The 21,565-nt window shown below is 44.4% G+C and overlaps 1 long non-coding RNA gene across 1 annotated transcript in view; it reads left to right on the top strand.

Moving 5' to 3' along the window:
- The window catches only part of LOC141983972 (uncharacterized), a 50,306-nt gene that overhangs the window by 23,569 nt on the left and 5,172 nt on the right, over positions 1–21,565 (top strand). The window contains exon 3 of the long non-coding RNA XR_012638592.1: positions 15,002–15,096. This is a non-coding gene — a long non-coding RNA (uncharacterized LOC141983972). The remainder of the gene's footprint in view (positions 1–15,001; positions 15,097–21,565) is intronic.

The following is a 21,565-nucleotide window of genomic DNA, read 5'->3' as shown; positions in this document are numbered from 1 at the left end:
TTAAGACATTGGCTGTACCAGGCAGTACCCACTGCTTCTCATTTAGGATATATCTGTCTGAACTGCAATCAGTGGGTGCGATTGCATTGTCAGTCAACATACACAAGCGAACTTTAATCTAGCTGGGGTCCCAGAGCATCATGGTCAACTCAATCTCTAGTCTAGTGTTCTCTGACTTTGGCCCCTCTTTACTTGGTTTCTTATCTTTTCATATTATTTATTCCTTAGCTTTCCTCCAGTCAGTGCTGTTTAATACTACACATATCCAGTTATACATTTATCCAAGCTTTCATAAAGTGTCTCATTCTCCATTCTATGTTATAAATCATTAACATTACATCAACATCAAACTAACACATAACACTTATTTTTACTATCAGCAATTCTTCATCTTTGAATATCATAATTCAATACATATGTATCATCCTAAATTACTTATTAAGATAACTTTTAATTTTGTATTTGCATAGGAAAGTTATGGGGAACAATGTGACCTTAATGTCAGCTTTTTCTCATCTCTTCCAAACACAGTTTTTCAGGGGACTTCTTGTTCAAAGACCATCATCATGCTTGTATATCATTAAAATGCCTTGTCAGTAATTTTGACTGTTGCATTTTGAGGTGCTTTATTCAGTTTAAGGCCTGGGTATCTTTAATTGTTCCCCAACAGGGGAAGTTAAAATGTATTCATCTATACTAATAGGTCAGTATGTACACATGTATTTTAAATAGCTCTGCAAGGTTTATTTGCACTTTAAAACAGTAATTCAGTTTGTTTACTACTTTGCTTGACCAAAATCAGAACCTCTAATGGTATACTAATGTGCACAGATACCAAAGAGACATTCACACTGCAAGTTAAGGGCCTTCATCTTGAAGTTCTATAGTCCTAGTGTCCTTGTCTGCTGAGATCTCTTTAGGGAAATAAAATAGGCTTTAAAAGTCTGTGATGCCTCATGGAAATGTCTCCACAGCAACCAACTGTGATGTCACAAAGTGATTGTCTTCAAGTGAAGACAGACTTGTTCCAGCTTTTCTTACTCCATAAGCCCTCCCCCCTGCCCCCCCCTCCAATCCTGTTTTAATGCAATCCACCTCACTGATAAAAATATTTTTAAAAGATCAGGAAATATAAGAAATGTCAGCATCACCTGTCTCTGGTTTTCTGTGCTTTGCACATTTGTCACTCCTTCAAAATCCTTTGCAGTACCACTTTCTGCTCTTCAATTCCCACCTTACTGTTAAGAAGGAAAGAAAGTGAGTCCGGATCTCTTCTGCTTCCCCCTTCAGGAAATCTGTCTTTTTGTCTGTGCTGAATGGGAAATAATGAGACCCACCTGGTCTGGATGACTGGACTAAGTCAGCATAGTCACTCTCCTTCTCCACAGCTGTTGATCCTTTGTCCAGCTGAAGGAGTCGCCAACAAGAGGAAAGCATCTACAGGATTTTACTGAGGCAAAAAGTGAGGCAAAATGCTGCTTTTCATAAAACCAACTGGGATGGCAGGACAGGCTCCGAAAACTGGGATACCCACAAGTACTGAAAAATACGTTCAGTGAAAGGATCAACAGAGCTTGTCAGCTGCACAGACTTACTCATGAGGCAACTTCCCAATCCAGATAACCCTCATCACCTCATTTGGTTCCCTGCATCTTATTCTCCATATCATGAGGACAGTGTTACATGGGTGGGCATGTAGAATGGATTTATTTGTGAAACATACTTTAGACTGCTATGTGGGCTGTTTCTTCCTCTGTAACTTTCTCCCACTTTTTTTATCTGCAGACTAGTTCCCATAGAACTATGCCCCTGCCTATTTCCCCCAGATTAGAATTTAGAGCCACCCCCATTTAGTTTCCTGTATGCTGCTTCCACATCAATGCCAGGAGTTTATGAACTCTGCAGCAGTGACATGGAAAATATTTTAATAATGCAATAATTCTACCAACAGGTACTCTAAATCTAGCTAAAGGCGTTAATTCTTACCAAGATTAATGGATGAGAATACATTTGGAGTTTCTAGATGTTGTTTAAAAGTTAATGAGCCAAAATATTTAGGCAAATATTCAAGAAATGAGCTCATCTCATTAATTTTTAATCCTATTTCCAAATACCATGCCTGATTACCTCAACTTGCCCTCCCACCCCCTGCAAAAAAAAAACTGTCATAAGATTATACCTGTGAAATTCCAGAAGGACTGGTTGAATTTTGATGAAGTTTAGGGAAGTCAAAATGAAGAGACAGGCAAAATGGCGGAAGACAAGCTTCCGCCTTAACTAAAGATACATTAGTCTTGTCATAAAACAAAGGTTATGAAAACATGGTCTTCTGTAGCCACGTGGTCATTCCCTCACTCTTGCAGCAGGCCCTATCTGCATAGTGTCAGCTGGTTGCCTTACCCATCAATCTGTCTGCCAGATTTCTGGAAAGGTCAAGTATGATGAGGGATGTCTCTAGTGCTCTTTCAAAACACTGCATTCCCACACAGAAAGGGGGATAGCTCTTTCATGTGACAGACTAATTAATTCAGTCTTTTCAGTTGTGCTGAACTGTGACATTTAAAATGTATTCTGAAAAGAAAATAATAATAATTTCATCCTTTTAAACACATTACCACTTCCCCTACCAAAATCATGTATTACACTGCTCTAGTCAGATGACACTTCAAATTTCAATGTCATGTTAGCATTTGGATTTGTATTTGTGTTTGCTTCGCTGAAAGATGGTCCCAGTGCTAGTGAGAAGAGCCTATATACACTTTTTTATTTTAAAAAGCATTACAACAATGGCCACAAACATTCCAGCAACATTATTGTAAGCTAGTATATTTTGGACAATTACTATAGCATTTCTTGCAAGTTAGGAATTTTAAAGCTTTTTTAAGCTGGGAGTGTAGCCTGCATGTCAAGACTTAAAGACTGGATCCCAAGAAAGCCAGGCAGAGGGATCCACCTGATGTGAGAGATGTCTGTTGTTGGAGTCCTTCAAGGAGCAGGTAAGAGCACTGCAGCAGGAGGTGGCTTGTCACCAGGGCCAGTGCAAGGATATTTTGCGGTCTAGGTGAAACTTCCACCTTGCGCCCCGCCCCCTTTCCCTCCCCCCCAACAACCTCTGAAAACTAGTAAACTTAGCATTATAAACAGCCTGTCAGAATGGGTAACTGCTGTTCTAATGTTTCTTTTTTAACTTTAAGGCGTTTCAGTTGTTTGCCATTGCCTCTGATGGTGTCCCATTCAAAGCCTTACTATTGTGCAAAGCTAAACAACTGAGCCTTGCATTGCATCACCAGCCAGGTTAGGCAGGGTGCCAAATCCCCCTTGCCCCAGAGGGCCATTATCCCCTGATGACTAATTTCCACTCCAAGTCTGAAAAGCAGACTTTTAAGGTAAATACATTATTCCTTCAATATTACCCATGCACATATCTCACAAAGATTCTCACTTTTGACAAGTTACCAGCCTTGTGTAGATCCCTTCCACGTTCCTCTTCGTGAGTAAGTGCCCTGTAAGACACAGGTGGGGTGCAGTGAGTTAGTCAGGCCTGTGATGACAGCTGTTTCTGAAGATCGGAGGCCCTTTGCCAAGGGGTGCTGGTGTCACAGTGAGCTTGGGATGGCTGACAGTATGGGGCAGGGCACTGAGGCTGGTGGGGCAGGTAACACTCACTGGGCTGGGGGGCAGGCGGTGCCAGGGTGGGGCAGGAGCAGGTACCTGTCAGTCTCCAAGGCTCAGGCTGCACCAGGGCCAGCAGCCTCTTCGTCTCCCCCGCTTGTCCGGGGGCCATACCTCCTCTCAGGCTCCCCGGCCACTGCCGCCCAGGAGGACGTGGGTGGGGAGGGCCACTGCAGAGGAGACACAAGGGGCCGGGCTTGGCTGGGGCCCCGCACCTGCCAGCCAAGAGCAGCAGGAACCAGGCACCACACGGGGGAGAGCCGGGTGGCACAAGCCCAGGGTGCCTACGCTCCCCATCTGCTCCTGCTGCTGCGGAGGATGCTGCCACCCTGGGCTCAGGCCACCCCGCTCCCCCCAGGCAGCGCCCGGTTCCTGCTGCTCTCAGCCGGCAGGTGTGGGGCCCCAGCTGAGCCCGATCCCTTGCCTCTCCTCCGCAGTGGCGCCCCCCACCCGTGTCCTCCCGGGTGGCCGTGGCGGCAGCGGCCGGGGAGCCTGAGAGGAGAAGTGACCCCCAGGTAAGCAGGGGAGGCTCCGAGGTCAAGAGGCTGCTGGCCCTGGAGCGGCCCGAACGCTGGAGACTGACAGGTACCTGCCCCTAAGCAATGGTGTAAAAAAAAAAAAAAATTGGAGGGCACCGTTTTTTGGAGCCCCTAAATCTTGGCACTCTAGGTGGCCACCTAGTTCGCCTAGTGGTTGCACCAGCCCTGCTTGTCACTGTAGCAACTTGGAGCATGAGGACACCATAGACAGGATGCACATGGAGACATCTGGGATGGGGGATGCTAGCCAACTAGAGAAGAGTACAGAAGCATCAGAGGAGGAAGGAAAACTGGCTGCTCTATGGGGAGAAGACTAGGGGCTGGCTACCTCAGGCAGTAGACAGTGCTCCACCCCCACCCAGGTCCCCTATCCATCACAGTCAAGAACCGGTATGCGGTACTGGCAACATGAGAAGAGGAGCAGACCACAATGGCTGAGGAAGAGAAGCCACTTTCACCCAAGGATGGGAGGCCATTGGGCACCATACCCAGTAGGTGGAGGCATAGGGTGGTGGGGATCAGGCGTTCCCTTCTAAGGGGGATGGAGACATCCATTCACCAACCTGACACAGTGTCCTGAGAGATGTGCTGCCTGATTTGACCCCACATCCAAGACATTATGGAAACACTGCTGAGGGTCATTCCCCCTACTCTATGCTGACCTTACTCTATGCTGCTCATCTTCATGGTCACTAATGATACTGCCAGGTATGACCTTGAGCAGATCAGCAGTGGGAGGAGATTAGTAGGGCTCAGTCATAAATATAAAGGGAAGGGTAAACCCCTTTAAAATCCCTCCTGGCCAGAGGAAAAATCCTCTCACCTGTAAAGGGTTAAGAAGCTAGGATGACCTCACTGGCACCTGACCAAAGTGACCAATGAGGAGACAAGATACTTTCAAGAGCTGGGGGGAGGGAAAAACAAAAGGGTCTGTCTGTGTGATGCTTTTGCCGGAGACAGAACAGGAATGGAGTCTTAGAATTTAGTAAGTAATCTAGCTAGATATGCATTAGATTATGATTTCTTTAAATGGCTGAGAGTGTAAGCTGTGCTGAATAGAATGGATATTCCTGTCTGTGTGTCTTTTTGTAATTTAAGGTTTTGCCTAGAGGGATTCTCTGTTTTGAATCTAATGACCCCGTAAGGTATTTGCAAAAAGAAAAGGAGTACTTGTGGCACCTTAGAGACTAACCAATTTATTTGAGCATGAGCTTTCGTGAAGTGAGCTGTAGCTCACGAAAGCTCATGCTCAAATAAATTGGTTAGTCTCTAAGGTGCCACAAGTACTCCTTTTCTTTTTGCGAATACAGACTAACACGGCTGTTACTCTGAAACCTGTAAGGTATTTACCATCCTGATTTTACAGAGGTGATTCTTTTTATTGTTACTTCTTTTTTACTGTTGTTTCTATTAAAATTCTTCTTTTCAAGAACTGAATGCTTTTTTCATTGTTCTTAAGATCCAAGGGTTTGGGTCTGTGGTCACCTATGCAAATTGGTGAGGATTTTTATCAAACCTTCCCCAGGAAGTGGGGTGCAAGGGTTGGGAGGATTTGGGGGGGAAAGACGTTTCCAAACAACACTTTCCTAATAAAAATAAACCCAGATAAATGTTTGGTGATGGCAGTGGAAGTCCAAGGGCAAAGGGTTAAATAGCTTGTACGTTGGGGAAGTTTTAACCTAAGCTGGTAAAAGTAAGCTTAGGAGGTTTTCATGCAGGTCCCCACATCTGTACCCTGGAGTTCAGAGTGGGGAAGGAACCTTGACATGGTGGCAGAGCAGTGGGATTAACTTGAAATCATTTTGAGATCAATTTGAGAGTTTCTTTTTTGAACCAGAAAAACAGATTTTAAAAGGAATTTTTAAAAATCCTTTGGGCTGCTAGAAAGCAGGTCTCCAACTGGAAACAGCTGGAAGTCTTTTTGCTTTCCTTTTCGGCCAGAGCAGAGAGAAAAGGGAATTATCTTTTATGAATTGCAGTTATCTCTACCTAAAGGCAGAGTAGTTAACCTCGTGCAGGGAAATTCACAAGTCTTCACAGACCTGAAGTTTTTTTACCTAAAAGTAACTAGAGGGGTTTTCTGCCTATTTGCCTGGAGACAAAGGTGTTAGGATTTTGGGGGGTTTTTTGAATTTTTGTTGTTGTTGTTGGGGTTTTGTTTTGTTTTTGTTTTTCTGTAGGCTGACAATCACTATCAGAGAATATAGGTATCCTATTACAGCACAGCAAAATGTACAAGCCAAGATTTGTTTATTTTATTTCTAACCCTCGGGTGTAAAGTTAGTTAAAAACAGAGAGGTAAAGATGACAGACACCAAGGCACTACACAAATTGGAATTAGCCAAACTGGAGGCAGTGAAAGAAGCCAAAAAAGCCCTACAAGCAGCGGGAGGCAGCGAAAGAGGCAGAACAACACCAAGCGGCTGCTCACAGGAGAGCTATGGAGGCAAAGGAAAAAGAACTGGAGGCAAGGGCCAAAGAACTGGAGGAGAAGGAAAAACAGAGGAAGCATGAAGTGGAGATGGAGAAGGCAAGGGCTCAGCAGAATATACCAACAAACCCTAGCAATCCTTCACCAGGTACCACTTCCCATCCCAGAAAGTTCCCCACCTACAAGGCAGGCAATGATACCGAGGCCGCCTTAGAAAACTTCGAAAGGACCTGCCTTGGGTACAGCATCTCTACAGACCAATACATGGTAGAGCTGAGGCCGCAGCTCAGTGGACCCTTCGCTGAGGTGGCGGCTGAAATGCCTAAGGCACAAATGAACGAGTATGAACTGTTTAAAACCAAGGCGAGAGTCAGAATGGGGCTAACACCCAGGCATTCCTGTCAGCGGTTCAGAGCCCTACGGTGGAAACCAGACGTGTCATTTACCCGACATGCCTACCACATTGTGAAACATTGGGATGCCTGGATATCAGGAGCAAGTGTTAAATCTCCAACAGATTTGCCCTTCCTAATGCAAATGGAACAGTTCTTAGAGGGTGTTCCTGAGGAAATAGAAAGATACATCCTAGATGGGAATCCCAAAACTAATCGAGGCAGGGGAGATTGGAGCCAAATGGGTGGAGGTGGCAGAGAGAAAAAAAAAACTGGTTGCAGTTGGAGCAGATACCAGAAGGGACAACCCCAGACCACACCCTATTACCGGGGGCCGCCCAAGGCCCCACCTACCCCCCAAGGAACCCTCAAGCCACCTTATCGTCCCGCCACACCGTTCTCCAGCAACCCACCTCGCCCCAGTGACCCGTCAGCGGGACGATGTTTTAAATGTAACGAGCCGGGGCATGTAAAGGCCAACTGCCTCAAGAACCCCAACAGATTAGTTCATCGCACCGGAATCACCCCAGAGGTCCTCAAGCCCAGATACCTCCCTGATACCCTTGGAGCGGAGGGAAACTGTGAGTGTGGGCGGAAAGAAGATCACCGTGTGGAGGGACATCGGAGCACAAGTGTCAGCTATTCATGCTTCCTTAGTGGACCCCAATTTAATCAACCCAGAGATCCAAGTGACAATTCAACCCTTCAAGTCCAACTCTTTCAATTTGCCGACAACCAAGTTGCCTGTCCAGTACAAGGGCTGGTCAGGAACGTGGACTTTTGCAGTCTATGATGATTATCCCATCCCCATGCTGTTGGGGGAAGACTTGGCCAATCATGTGAAGCGGGCCAAGAGGGTGGGAACGGTCACCCGCAGCCAGGCTAAACAAGCAGTCACGCCTAGCTCTGTTCCGGAAACTTCTACCAGGACCCGGTCAGAGGTGATGGACCTGGACCCGGACCCCAGGCCAATGTCTGCAACAGCAGTAGTGGATCCAGTCCCAGAGACCCAGACAGAGCCAGTCCCAGAACTGGCTCTGGTGGAACAACCAGCACCAGACCCATTGCCAGCACTGAATCCAGTACTTGCAACCACAACACCAGAGGGCCCCACCTAACCTGAACCAACAGCAGCCCATAACCCTACACAAGAGGCTCAGCTGGAGCCTGAACCCCAACATAGTGCCCCAGCGGAGAGCGGTTCACAGTCAACGGAAACAGCCCCATCCCCTACATCGCTTCCAGAGGGACCAAGCATAGGTACACAATCCAACGAGGAACTGATGTCTCCAGCACCAAGGGAACAGTTCCAGACTGAACAGAAAGCAGATGAAAGCCTCCAGAGAGCTTGGACGGCGGCATGGAGCAACCCACCTCCTCTCAGCTCTTCTAATCGATCTAGGTTTGTTGTGGAAAGAGGACTTTTATACAAGGAAACTCTTTCTGGTGGACACAAGGAAGACTGGCATCCTCAGAGACAGTTGGTAGTTCCAACTAAGTACTGGGTCAAGCTCTTGAGCTTGGCCCATGATCATCCTAGTGGCCATGCTGGGGTGAACAGAACCAAAGACCGTTTGGGGGGGGTCATTCCACCGGGAGGGAATGGGCAAGGATGTTTCTACCTATGTCCGGTCTTGTGAAGTATGCCAAAGAGTGGGGAAAACCCCAAGACCAGGTCAAAGCCCCTCTCCAGCCACTCCCCATCATTGAAGTTCCATTTCAGCGAGTAGCTGTGGATATTCTGGGTCCTTTTCCGAAAAAGACACCCAGAGGAAAGCAGTACATACTGACTTTCATGGATTTTGCCACCTGATGGCTGGAAGCAGTAGCTCTAAGCAACACCAGGGCTAAAAGTGTGTGCCAGGCACTAGCAGACATTTTTGCCAGGGTAGGTTGACCCTCCGACATCCTCACAGATGCAGGGACTAATTTCCTGGCAGGAACTATGGAAAACCTTTGGGAAGCTCATGGGATAAATCCCTTGGTTGCCACTCCTTACCACCATCAAACAAATGGCATGGTGGAGAAGTTTAATGGAACTTTGGGGGCCATGATACGTAAATTCGTAAATGAGCACTCCAATGATTGGGACCTAGTGTTGCAGCAGTTGCTCTTTGCCTACAGAGCTGTACCACATCCCAGTTTAGGGTTTTCCCTATTTGAACTTGTATATGGCCGCGAGGTTAAGGGGCCATTACAGTTGGTGAAGCAACAATGGGAGGGATTTTCACCTTCTACATCTGAACTTTGTAACCAACCTACAAAACACCCTCCGAACCTCTTTAGCCTTTACTAAAGAAAACTTACAGGATGCTCAAAAAGAGCAAAAAGCCTGCTATGATAAACATGCCAGAGAGCGTTCCTTCAAAGAAGGAGACCAGGTCATGGTCTTAAAGGCACTCCAGGCCCATAAAATGGAAGCATCATGGGAAGGGCCATTCATGGTCCAGGAGCGCCTGGGAGCTGTTAATGATCTCATAGCATTCCCCACCTCCAACCGAAAGCCTAAGGTGTACCATATTAATTCTCTAAAGCCCTTTTATTCCAGAGAATTAAAGGTTTGTCAGTTTACAGCCCAGGGAGGAGATGATGCTGAGTGGCCTGAAGGTGCCCACTATGAAGGGAAAAGTGCTGGTGGTGTGGAAGAGGTGAACCTCTCCATGACCCTTGGGCATATGCAGCGACAGCAGATCCAGGAGCTGTGCACTAGCTACGCGCTGACGTTCTCAGACACCCCAGGACTAACTGAACAGGCATACCACTCCATTGACACAGGTAATGCTCACCCAATTAGAGTCCAACCTTACCGGGTGTCTCCTCAAGCTAAAACTGCTATAGAACGGGAGATCCAGGATATGTTACAGATGGGTGTAATCCGCCCCTCTGGAAGTGCATGGGCATCCCCAGTGGTTCTAGTTTCCCAAACCAGATGGGGAGATATGTTTTTGCGTGGACTACTGTAAGCTAAATGCTGTAACTCGCCCAGACAACTATCCAATGCCACGCACAGATGAACCATTAGAGAAACTGGGACGGGCCCAGTTCATCTCTACCTTGGACTTAACCAAGGGGTACTGGCAGGTACCGCTAGATGAATCCGCCAAGGAAAGGTCAGCCTTCACGACACATGTCGGGCTGTATGAATTTAATGTACTCCCTTTTGGGCTGCGAAATGCACCTGCCACCTTCCAAAGACTTGTAGATGGTCTCCTAGTGGGATTAGGAGATTATGCAGTCGCCTACCTTGACGATGTGGCCATATTTTCGGATTCCTGGGCAGAACACCTGGAACATCTACGAAGTCTTCGAGCGCATAAGGGAGGCAGGACTAACTGTTAAGGCTAAGAAGTGTCAAATAGGCCTAAACAGAGTGACTTACCTTGGACACCAGGTGGGTCAAGGAACTATCAACCCCCTACAGGCCAAAGTGGATGCTATCCAAAAGTGGCCTGTCCCAAGGTCAAAGAAACAGGTTCAATCCTTCTTAGGCTTGGCCGGTTATTACAGGCGATTTGTACCACAATACAGCCAAACTGCTGCCCCACTGACAGACCTAACCAAAAAGAAACAGCCAAATGCTGTTCAGTGGACCAAAGAGTGTCAGAAGGCCTTTAACCAGCTTAAAGTGACACTCATGTCTGATCCTGTACTAAAGGCCCCAGACTTTGACAAACTGTTCCTAGTAACCACAGATGCATCTGAGCATGGTGTGGGAGCAGTTTTAATGCAGGAAGGACCAGATCAAGAATTCCTTCCTGTAGTGTTTCTCAGCAAAAAACTGTCTGAGAGGGAAAGCAATTGGTCAGTCAGTGAAAAAGAATGTTACGCCAATGTCTACGCTCTGGAAAAGGTACACCCATATGTTTGGGGACGGCATTTCCACCTGCAAACCGACCATGCTGCACTACAGTGGCTTCATACCACCACGGGAAATAACAAAAAACTTATTCGGTGGAGTTTAGCTCTCCAAGATTTTGATTTCGACATCCAACACATCCCCGGAGCTTCTAACAAAGTGGCTGATGCACTCTCCCATGAAAGTTTCCCAGAATCAACTGGTTAAAATTGTCCTTGAGATGTGGAAAATATTGTTAGTCTTTATGTACTTGGTAGTATATTTAGAGGTGCATGTGTCTTATTAACTCTGTTTTTCCTGGAGCTCCAGGAAGAAATCCCAGCCATCGTTTCACCCTAGCTGAGATTTGGGGGACGTGTCATAAATATAAAGGGAAGGGTAAACCCCTTTAAAATCCCTCCTGGCCAGAGGAAAAATTCTCTCACCTGTAAAGGGTTAAGAAGCTAGGATGACCTCGCTGGCACCTGAAAAACTCTGAGAACTGGTAGGTTAGGTCCCATAAGAAGAAAATCTAGAGGAAAAAGATGTCCAGGAGAGCTGTTTCTCAAGGAAAGAACATTAAAGAAACAACTGCAAAATATCATGGTGTGAAGGGACAGATGGGAGGAATAGAAAGAGGCCAATATGACTCTATCAGGAGTCCTTTAATGATCTGAAAATCAAAAAGAAATCCCACAAATAGTGGAAACCTGGGTAAATAGCTAAAGATGAATAGCACAAGCATGGAGGGACAAAATCAGAAAGACTAGGGTACAAAATGAGTTAAACCTAGCCAGGGACGTGAAACGCAACGTGAAGAGTTTCTTTAAATACATTAGGAGCAAGTAAAAGACAAAGGGAAGTATAGGCGCCTTGATTTGTGGGGAAGGAGATGACATCAAGCAGGCAAAGGTTTTTAATGTCTATTTTGCTTCAGTCTTCATTAGAAAGGGTAGTTGTGACCAAGGGTGTGTCTTCTCCAGCAACGTTAAAGTGCTGTCTCAGCAGCGCCTTAACGTGGCTGTGTCGTCGTCGGCACCAGCACCGGGAGAGAGCTCTCCCGGCACTGTAAAAAAAACCACCCCCATGAGGGGAGTAGCTACCAGTGCTGGGTGCATGGCTACCAGATGTGGTGCTCTGTCTACACTGCCACTTTACAGCACTGAAACTTGCAATGCTCAGGGGGGTGTTTTTTCACACCCCTGAGTGAGAAAGTTGCAGTGCTGTAAAGTGGCAGTGTAGACCAGACAAAAGTGCTTAACACAAAATGGAAAAGACCACAAGCCATAATAGGGAAAGAACAGGTTAAAGAATATTTAGATAAGTTAGATGTATTTAAGTTAGCAGGACCTGACAAAATTAACACTAAGTTTCCTTAAGGAACTAGCTGAAAGTCTCAGAACCATTAGTAATTATCTCCAAAAACTCATGGAGGATTGGTGAGGTCCCTGAAGACTGGAGAAAGGCCAATGTACTTATCTTTAAAAAGGGGAATAAAGAAGATCTGGGGAATTATAAACCAGTCAACCTAACTTTGACACCTGGAAAGATACTGGGACAAATTATTACATTTCACTTTGTAAGCACCTAGAAGTTAATAGAGTAATAAGTAATAGACACAATGGATTTGTCAAGAACAAATCATGTAAAACAAACCTAATTTCCTTCTCTGACAGATTTATTGGCCTAATGGATGAGGGGAACCAGTAGTCATGATACATCCAGGTGCTCTTGATTTTTTTGGACACAGTACCACATAGCATTCTCATAAGCAAACTAGGGACATGTGGTCTAGACAATATTAAAAGGTAAATGCATAACTTTTAGTATGTATCACTCTCTTTTGCTGTCAAACTGGGAGGACATATCTAGTGGGAGTTCACAGGGGTCTTTCCTGGATCGGGTACTATTTAACATTTTCATTAATGGCTTGGGTAACAGACTGGAGAGTATGCTTATAAAATCTGCAGATGACACCAAACTGGGCATGGTTGCAAACACTTTGGAGGACAGGATTCAAATTTAAAAGGACCTTGATAAAGTGGAAAATTGGTGTAAAATCAACAAGATGAAATTCAATAACGACAAGTGCAAGGTATGACACCTAAGAAGCAAAAATCAAATGCACAAATACAAAATGGGGAATAACTGGCTGGGCAGTAGCACTGCTGGAAAGGATCTGGGGGGTTATAGTGGATCACCTATTATTTATGAACCAACAATGTGAGTGATGCCTGTATGAAAAAAGGCTAATATCATTCTGGGGTTTATTAACAGGAGTGTCATATGTAAGACATGGGAGGTAATTGTCCTGCTCTACTTTGCACTGTTGAGGCCTTAGCTGGAGTATTCGGTCCAACTTTGAGTGCCTCACCTTAAGAAAGATGTGGACAAATTGGGAACAGTCCAGAGGAGAGCAACAAAAATGATAAGTTTGAGAGAACCTGACCAATGAGGAAATGTTTAAAAAGGGCATGTTAAGTCTTGAGAAAAGAGTACTGGAGGAGAATCTGAGACTAGTCTTCAAATATGTTGAGGGCTGTCATAAAGAGGCACAATGATCAATTGTTCTCCATTTCCCCTGAAGGAAAAAGTAATTGGCTCAATCTGCCTGCAGCAAGGGACATTTAGATTAGATATTAGGAAAAACTTTCAAACTATAAGGATAATTATGTATTGGAATATACTCCCAAGGGAAGTTATGGAGTGCCTGTCATTGGAATTTTTAAGAACAGGATGGACAAATGCATATCAAGGATGGTCTGGGTATACTTGGTCCTAGCTCAGTGCAGGAAGTTGGACTACAGAATCTCTCGATGTCCCTTCCAGCCCTACATTTTTATGATTCTGTGACTGCAGAAGTGGAGGTCAGCTGCCTGTTCCTTTTAACCCTACTATTTATTTATTTCAGTTTCTACCAGTGTATGTTTTCAAGGCTATCTTCACAGGGGAAAAGGACTAAAAATTGCATTTAAAAAATAAGAAAACTGAGATATTCCTTCATGGAACCTCAAAGTCATCTCGACAATCAAGTCAATGAGTGTTGTAGAGCATATTGTAGAGAAAGGTATGGTCAAACATAGAGAAACTCTCAACATATAAAATACCCAGAATTAAGTGCAGATTCTTTGCTTAATGAAACCATGCTTAAACACAGACTAAATGATTGGGTGTGTTAAAGAAGGCAGCTTACCAGGATTTCAGGTTTTACAGTAACATGCTCAAAAGAGATTTGATTTTCAGCTTTGGCTGAAAGAGTCAAGGCATGTTTTGGTTTTACTTTCTCATTTAGATTCAGGAAAACACACCCCAGGCCTTAATAGCTCATTAGCAGGCTGGTACGCTTATAGAGGCCTGGACTGCACAGAGGGGACTGGACTGTTAAGTGATTTTTCTACTTCAGATTCCATCTGCCCCTCAGATGAAGGGATCTCTGCAGACAGCCCTATCTGCCTCCTGACAAAAACAACCAGAGTAATTCTTTATCTGAAGATTAATCCAGATTAATGGCAACAGATGCCTTTCCCTGAGGCTGAATGAGGATATACCTTTCACCCATTCACTATGTGACTTCTCATGTCAGGAGGCCATGACAGCTGTAGGGGCTGTGGAAAGATCATGGCTGCAAATCGTTCTGTTGATAAAACACATTTCTTTTTTCAGTGAGTCAGAACATCAAACATCCTTGGGGGAATTCACAATCTTTAATATTAATGACCTTTCTTAATCTCCTTGCAGAGTCTGGGCACATCTGAGAATAGAGGTGATTTGCTGCAGCTTCTCAGCTAACTGCTCTGTAGTTCACAGTCCTGTTTTGAAAGATAGTAAAGTCTAATTTTCCCTTCAATATAAGGCACATTGGCCTTACCATCCAGCATGAGATTGTGCTCCAGGTCCTGGAGAGAAGTGCCACATCCATTGGAATGCCCTCTTGCAACAGCTGGTTTGTGAGGCAGCACCTCTAAGTCGTCACCCATGTAACAGGTTCTTGGGTTGGCTGCCAGGGCACAGGGCAGTTGTTGTTAGCACTCAGTACAGAAGAGGGCCCCTTCCTGATCTGCGATGTCCTCCACCTGGCTGGATGGTTATTGGTGGAATGTAATAATGAATTTGCCATTTGTTTGGTTTGCAGGTTGTGTTTTGGTTTCACAGAACATTGTGGTTACAGTTGGAGACTTCCATAGGTATCCTAAGGACTATGAGGACTTTTGCAGTTTGTTGGCACAGGTAACTTAAGGACTTACATGGTCTGTTTGTGTGGTACAATTTGACCAATCAGCACAGGTTTTGTTTGTTTTATTGATATATTGTTTTTTTCACATGATCACAACTTTGGGTAGTAGATCCTGGCAGCAGAGTTTGACTTTACTCTCATCAATTTTTAGGGGTGTAGACATTGGTCTGGTGATTGGTTCTCCCAAAAACTGTAAAAGTCAGATGGTTTGGGATAGCCCTTTCCCTGTGAATTTGGCCTCAACACACCTTTCTAGGGAGAAAGGATTGGATTTGTGGGCAAGCCTATGCTGTTCTGAGTATTGCCAAACTGAGAAGCTCAAAAATCATGAGTCAGACCCCGAAAGATGTTTTTTAAAAGATTATATTATGGTTTTGGTCTGTCTCTTGGATTTTTGAACTCCCTGGTCATCCCGTGTGTGTGTGTGTGTGTGTATGGATAACTCTCCCACATTTATTGAATAAAGTGATTTTGGCCCTCTTCCAGGGTTCTTGCTGGCTGCCTGATGGTGCAAAGCTTTAAGATTCAATCCAAACCCCAAAATTCTAATTCATAGAATCATAGAATATCAGGGTTGGAAGGGACCTCAGAAGGTCATCTACTCCAACCCCCTGGTCAAAGCAGGACCAATCCCCAACTAAATCATCCCAGCCAGGGCTTTGTCAAGCTTGACCTTAAAAACTTCTAAGGAAGGAGATTCCACCACCTCCCTGGGTAACCCATTCCAGTGTTTCACCACCCTCCTAGTGAAAAAGGTGATTCCTAATACCCAACCTAAACCTCCCCCCCCCCCCGCAACTTGATACCATTACTCCTCGTTCTGTCATCTAGAACCACTGAGAACAGTCTAGATCTATCCATCCTCTTTGGAACCTCCTTTCAGGTAGTTGAAAGCAGCTGTCAAATCCCCCCTTCATTCTTCTCTTCCACAGACTAAATAATCCCAGTTCCCTCAGCCTCTCCTCATAAGTCATGTGATCCAGCCCCCTAATCATTTTTGTTGCCCTGCGCTGGACTCTTTCCAATTTTTCCACATCCTTCTTGTAATGTGGGGCCCAAAACTGGACACGGTACTCCAGATGAGGCCTCACCAATGCCGAATAGAGGGGAATGATCACGTCCCTCGATCTGCTGCCAATGCTCCTACTTATACAGCCCAAAATGCCTTGAGCCTTCTTGGTAACAAGGGCACATTGTTGACTCATATCCAGCTTCCTGTTCACTGTAACCCCTAGGTCCTTTTCTGCAGAACTGCTGCTTAGCCAGTCAGTCCCCAGCCTGTAGCAGTGCATGGGATTCTTCCGTCCTAAGTGCAGAACTCTGCACTTGTCCTTGTTGAACCTCATCAGATTTCTTTTGGCCCAACCCTTTAATTTATCTAGGTCCCTCTGTATCCTATCCCTACCCTTGAGTGTATCTACCACTCCTCCCAGTTTAGTGTCATCTGCAAACTTGCTGAGAGTGCAATCCACGCCATCCTCCAGATCATTTATGAAGATATTGAACAAAACCGGCCCCAGGACCGACCCTTTGGGCACTCCGCTTGATACTGGCTGCCAACTAGACATGGAGCCATTGATCACTACCCGTTGAGCCCGATGATCTAGTCAGCTTTCCATCCACCTTATATTCCACTGTGTATTTCGCCCATCCCTCATCCCAGGAATTAATTATGCACCTCCCCAGCCTCTATGTGGGCATTTAGGGATGGCAGAACTGATAATCTGCCTATCCCCACCCTCCCCACCTGATCTTTCCTTCTGCTATTAACGGGTTCTTCATTCCCTATCCCAGGCTTGAGGGACTGCAACAGGGTCCCCTCTCCCCATTTCAGGCTTGGGGGCAGTTCCAGGTGTTCTTCATACCTCTCCTCCTTCCCAGTCCTGGTGTTGCAAGGATGGACAGGGAGGGAGGAGGAGCAGACAGCAGAATGACACATTGCTCATAGGAGGGAAAGGTGGAGCCACCCTGAGCTGCTGGGGTGCTCCCTCCTTTTCCCATCATCTGCCCTTCTCTGTGAATGGTGTCAGCTGCTCTCTCTCCCAATAAAAAGTCCTTTGGGTTCTTGAGGGGAGAGAGGAGAGCTGTGCATTCTTCCTGCAGCCGCTCTTGTTGTCTGCTCTTCCCCGGAAGGTGGAAGTAGGAAGGAGCAGCCAATCAGGGGGAGATTTCCCCAAGGTGGGGCTGAAATTCTCTTAAGGGCTAGAGCTATTTCCATCATCGTGAGACTGGCTCCAGCCCCAGCCAAACTCATGTGACTCACTAAGGAATTTTCAGAGTTGATACCACTGCATCCTATGAGGCCAGAGGGGTTCCCTAGAAGTAAGCTGTTCTGGGTTGCAGGCCACCATAGTCCTTAGGAGTAATGGAGGTTCAGATAGGGCCCAAATTTTGAGCAGCTGCTAAGTCCTGAGTCTGTGATGCTCAGGATTTAACTATCAAAAATGGGGAAGGCAGGTGACAGAGAGCATTGATAGCCTTCCCCTTTTCACTGTTGCCCTGAGAAGTTATCCTGTTAAGGAATTAATAAAGTTGCTGCCACTTGCCTCAAAATTCCAGATGTCAGTATCTGTTGGCCCCTGCCATTCACAGTACTCTTTGAGTGCTATAAACCCTTTGGATACACCTACACTGTAATAAGACCCGTGGCACAGCCATGGCTGGTCCAGGTCAACTGACTCAGGCTGCAGGGCTAAAGGTTGCAGTGTAGATGTTCGGGCTCAGGCTGGATCCAGGCTTTGAGACCCAGTGAATGGGGAGGGTCTCAGAGCCCAGGCTCCAGCCTGAGCTTGAACATTTACATTGCGATTTTTAGACCCGCAGCCCAAGTCCCACAAGTCCGTGTTTATTGACCTAGGCTCTGAGACTCAGTTGTTGCAGGTTTTTTATTGTAGTGGAGACATGAGCTGTGAGACCAAAGAGGCTCTCATGCTCTGTTTTCCAAACATCCCAGTTTCCCAAGCAAAGGGATGAAACATTTGCCTGTTAAATTAAAGGATTCAAAATACACTATTCACTATTTATTGAAAGAAGGATATTGGGGGGAAATAGCTTGTACTGAACGTCTTGACTATTAAAAATAGTCTACTCAAATTTTACAGTAAGTTTTTCATGTAGTTTTACAGAAAGGGCTGTCTTGGTAGCAGAAATTCTTGTGTATTATTGAATGTACTTGCCATTAGTGATGGGATCACATAATAAACAATAACACTTTGCTTTTTTGCTTTTAAAGAACACTGAAGACTATTTCCCATTATGTAAACTTTTAGATTGCTGTGCTAAGCCTTCTTTGAAAAAGATGAGTTGATAAAATAAAATCACTCTTGTTTCATCTCTGCAACATCTGAATAAGTAACATTTTTCATTTGTCACAAAAAATTATGACATTGCTTTTGTAACATTGCAAAAACAAGCTAGCAATTTACATAGTGATTAAACTAAAGTAAATTGGTACACTTCATGCTGATGATTGTGATGTTGTTCTTCTATTACACTTGATACTTTAGGTACTCCTAATTGGGCAAAAGAGCATAAACAGTAATAAGAAGAAAACAAACTGTTGTTGGAAGGAACATATATGTGACTGGTATATTTCTAAATGAATGAAGTGTATAAGAAATATATTTTTTAAAAAAGGGGGCCAGGTACTCCACTTTTGTAAATCAGCTGAAGATCAGGCCCATAGTACTTTATTCATTCAGTCAAAGCTTCCAGGGAAAAAATAGGGCCACAAAAAAGCTTGTTATATTAATAAGTCTTTAAATCCACAAATTAACTTGTGAATGTGTTGTGTTAGATGAGTTGATGCTCCCAGCCAACATTGAGAAATGGGTTTTAACTCCCCTTCTAGAGTTCAAAAGGGGCATTTTAAGATTATGAAAACAGATGTTTCTTTCCCGTGCAGACTGTCTTAAAGAGCTCATTATCATGACACTGGTAGAGAAATTAACATTAATTAACAGGAACTACTTGAAAAGGTGCAACAATGTCTGGCCACTAAAAGACCTTTATACCATTGCAATTTAATTAAATGTACTCACATCCCTTATGTTCTTCTCTGTTTTATCTTTTTTTCCATGAAGGGGTTGCCTTATAGAACCTCATAACATATTAAGGTATTTGAATGCAAGACTGAAGTCTACATTTATTTCCAAGATTTTTGAATTCTGTGCACTATGAAGTCTGTCCTGCTGTATTGTCCTTCGCATATAGTGATAGGTTGAAAATAATAAAAAAAAGGTTAAGCTGTGATTGCGGTTGATCTGGTTTGAGTGTCCTATCTACCTCTTTCTGGTACTAAAGTGCCCAGAAGTTATTCAATATTGTAGGTGTAGTCTCATTACAATTATCTATGCGAGGATGATTATTGCAAAAATCTATGTCATCCTGGCACAGACAGATATTAATGTCTCCCAGTTGTATACTAGGATGCATTCAGATTGTATACTTCACTGGGGAAACCCATGGGAGGGATCCTGAGGTGAAGAAAATGACATCACAGCCTCAGTGCCAGGAAATACTACATATGTGGCTGCCTCTGACTCCCAAACACACTTAAGATGAATAAGGTTCCACAGCGGGCTTATGAATAAATGATAATGCAGTAAAGGGCTATACTAGCTTTTAAGTGGATTCCCTGAAGAGCTTGGAGGGTGTGCCATTACATGCATTTCCCCATACAGATTCCTGTGGTCATAGGGACTGCTTTATGGATGCAGGGAGGGAGAAGGGCTATGCTGTAAGATGTCTGATTCCACTTCCATGAAGGAAGGGAAGGGCTGTAGATAGGAGGTCCCCTCTATACATGGACCCTGTTGAAATGAACCCTGCTGAGACTGCAAACAAGGGTGCTAATTGGGTGGTGGTTTTTGTTGTATGGACACTTATCCACTAGAAACTGGACTCAAAGCATCAACTCATTTCATATAGATAACTGAAAAGCCATCAAATGGTGATAATTTTGGCTAATGCATATTTGGGTTAGATGTGCAGCAGTATTTTAGGAATGGAAGAAATTGTCTCTTGTCATGCGACCAATTTGGCCTCCTCATTCTATTAGAATGAGAACACAATATGTGAGACATAATAAGATACCTTTGGATCAACTTACTCAATAGCTTATTTGGAATTTGAAAGTTTCTTTCAAATACTAGGTTGTAGTATTTTAATTGGTAATGTAAACCTGGGTTAACATAAGGTTTCAACTGCAGGTGGCAGCAAACCCCTAAAGATCAATTTATATTTTGAACAAAGCAAAAGCAAGGCTAGGTTTACCATATCAAGAGTAAACAGAAATATATTAAAAAGCTATAGATCATGAGATGATTACATAGCAAATAGAAACATGTAGAACAGAGTTGTTAAAAACTAAATGGACATCTCATCCCAGATGCGTGATAAGCAATGACAGCTCCCTTAGAGAGGGTGGCAATCATTTGCAGGAATAGTCTCTGGCAAAGCGACATTGAGCACTGTATGTAAATTTTTCTCCTGTCATGCCCTTTAGCTGACTACTGCACAGCTAGCAGCAAAAAGAAGTCTGGTAAAACAGGGCATTTATATGTCCTTGCCTGGTACGTTAATGCAAGAGCTGGCTGCTCCAAAACGTCAGAGCACTCTCGTTTAGGACGTTATTAACACAGCTAGCAGAAATAATGAAGGCAAGCAGAATCCCAGATAAGGAAGTATACTTAACCTCTAAAAACTGTCAAAAGTAAAGGATGGTTTCATGAAAAATGATGGTGTGAAGATTAAAGGCAGCAAAGTGTGCTATGGAAGATTATCCACATCTGTTTTAAACAGATGATGTGACAGGATGCATAAAATCCTGGGATGAATCAGGTTAAAAACCTATTCCTGAATAAGAGAGGTGCTACAAGTGGCTACGCCCATTGCCAGTATTGGCAGAAAACCTAGCCAAAAAGGCAAACAGGAATGTCTGGGACACAGCTATGGCAATTTCCTGCAATATCTTTGGGAGATCTTACTGTATTAAGTTGAGGTATCATTGTGGGCCAGGGTATGTAATTCCATGGGTAGGGGGACTACAGCTCTCCAGGAACTAAGAATAATGGAGCATGATTAGGAAAACACACTCAGGTTGTAACACCTCCAGACAGATACCACCACTTGGAGAGGCTCATATATATTGGTTCAAACTGGACTCTCCAGAGACCAATGGACTAAGAAAGGACTTTTGGTTAAATAGCTGAATTTAAACTGAGTCAGGCTCTTCATTCTGATCCAGCAAATGGACAGGACCTTCAGTCCAAGAGGTGTTGGAAAGACTTTAGCCTACTGAGGCCTCAGAAGATTGACGGGTGAGCACTGGTAAGCTTTCCTCAGGCATATAAAAACTTGTAGTGTTTTTTCTTGTGGTAACTTATGACTGCTGGCAATTACAGCTATTCTTTGGAGAGAAAGCAAAGTTCAAACACTGGCCTATTTAGACCATCCAACTTG

Source organism: Natator depressus, chromosome 3 (assembly GCF_965152275.1).
Source record: "Natator depressus isolate rNatDep1 chromosome 3, rNatDep2.hap1, whole genome shotgun sequence".
Taxonomy (NCBI): domain Eukaryota; kingdom Metazoa; phylum Chordata; order Testudines; family Cheloniidae; genus Natator; species Natator depressus.
Note: the sequence above shows the minus strand (reverse complement) of the source record. Positions and strands in the feature narration are given on the sequence as shown.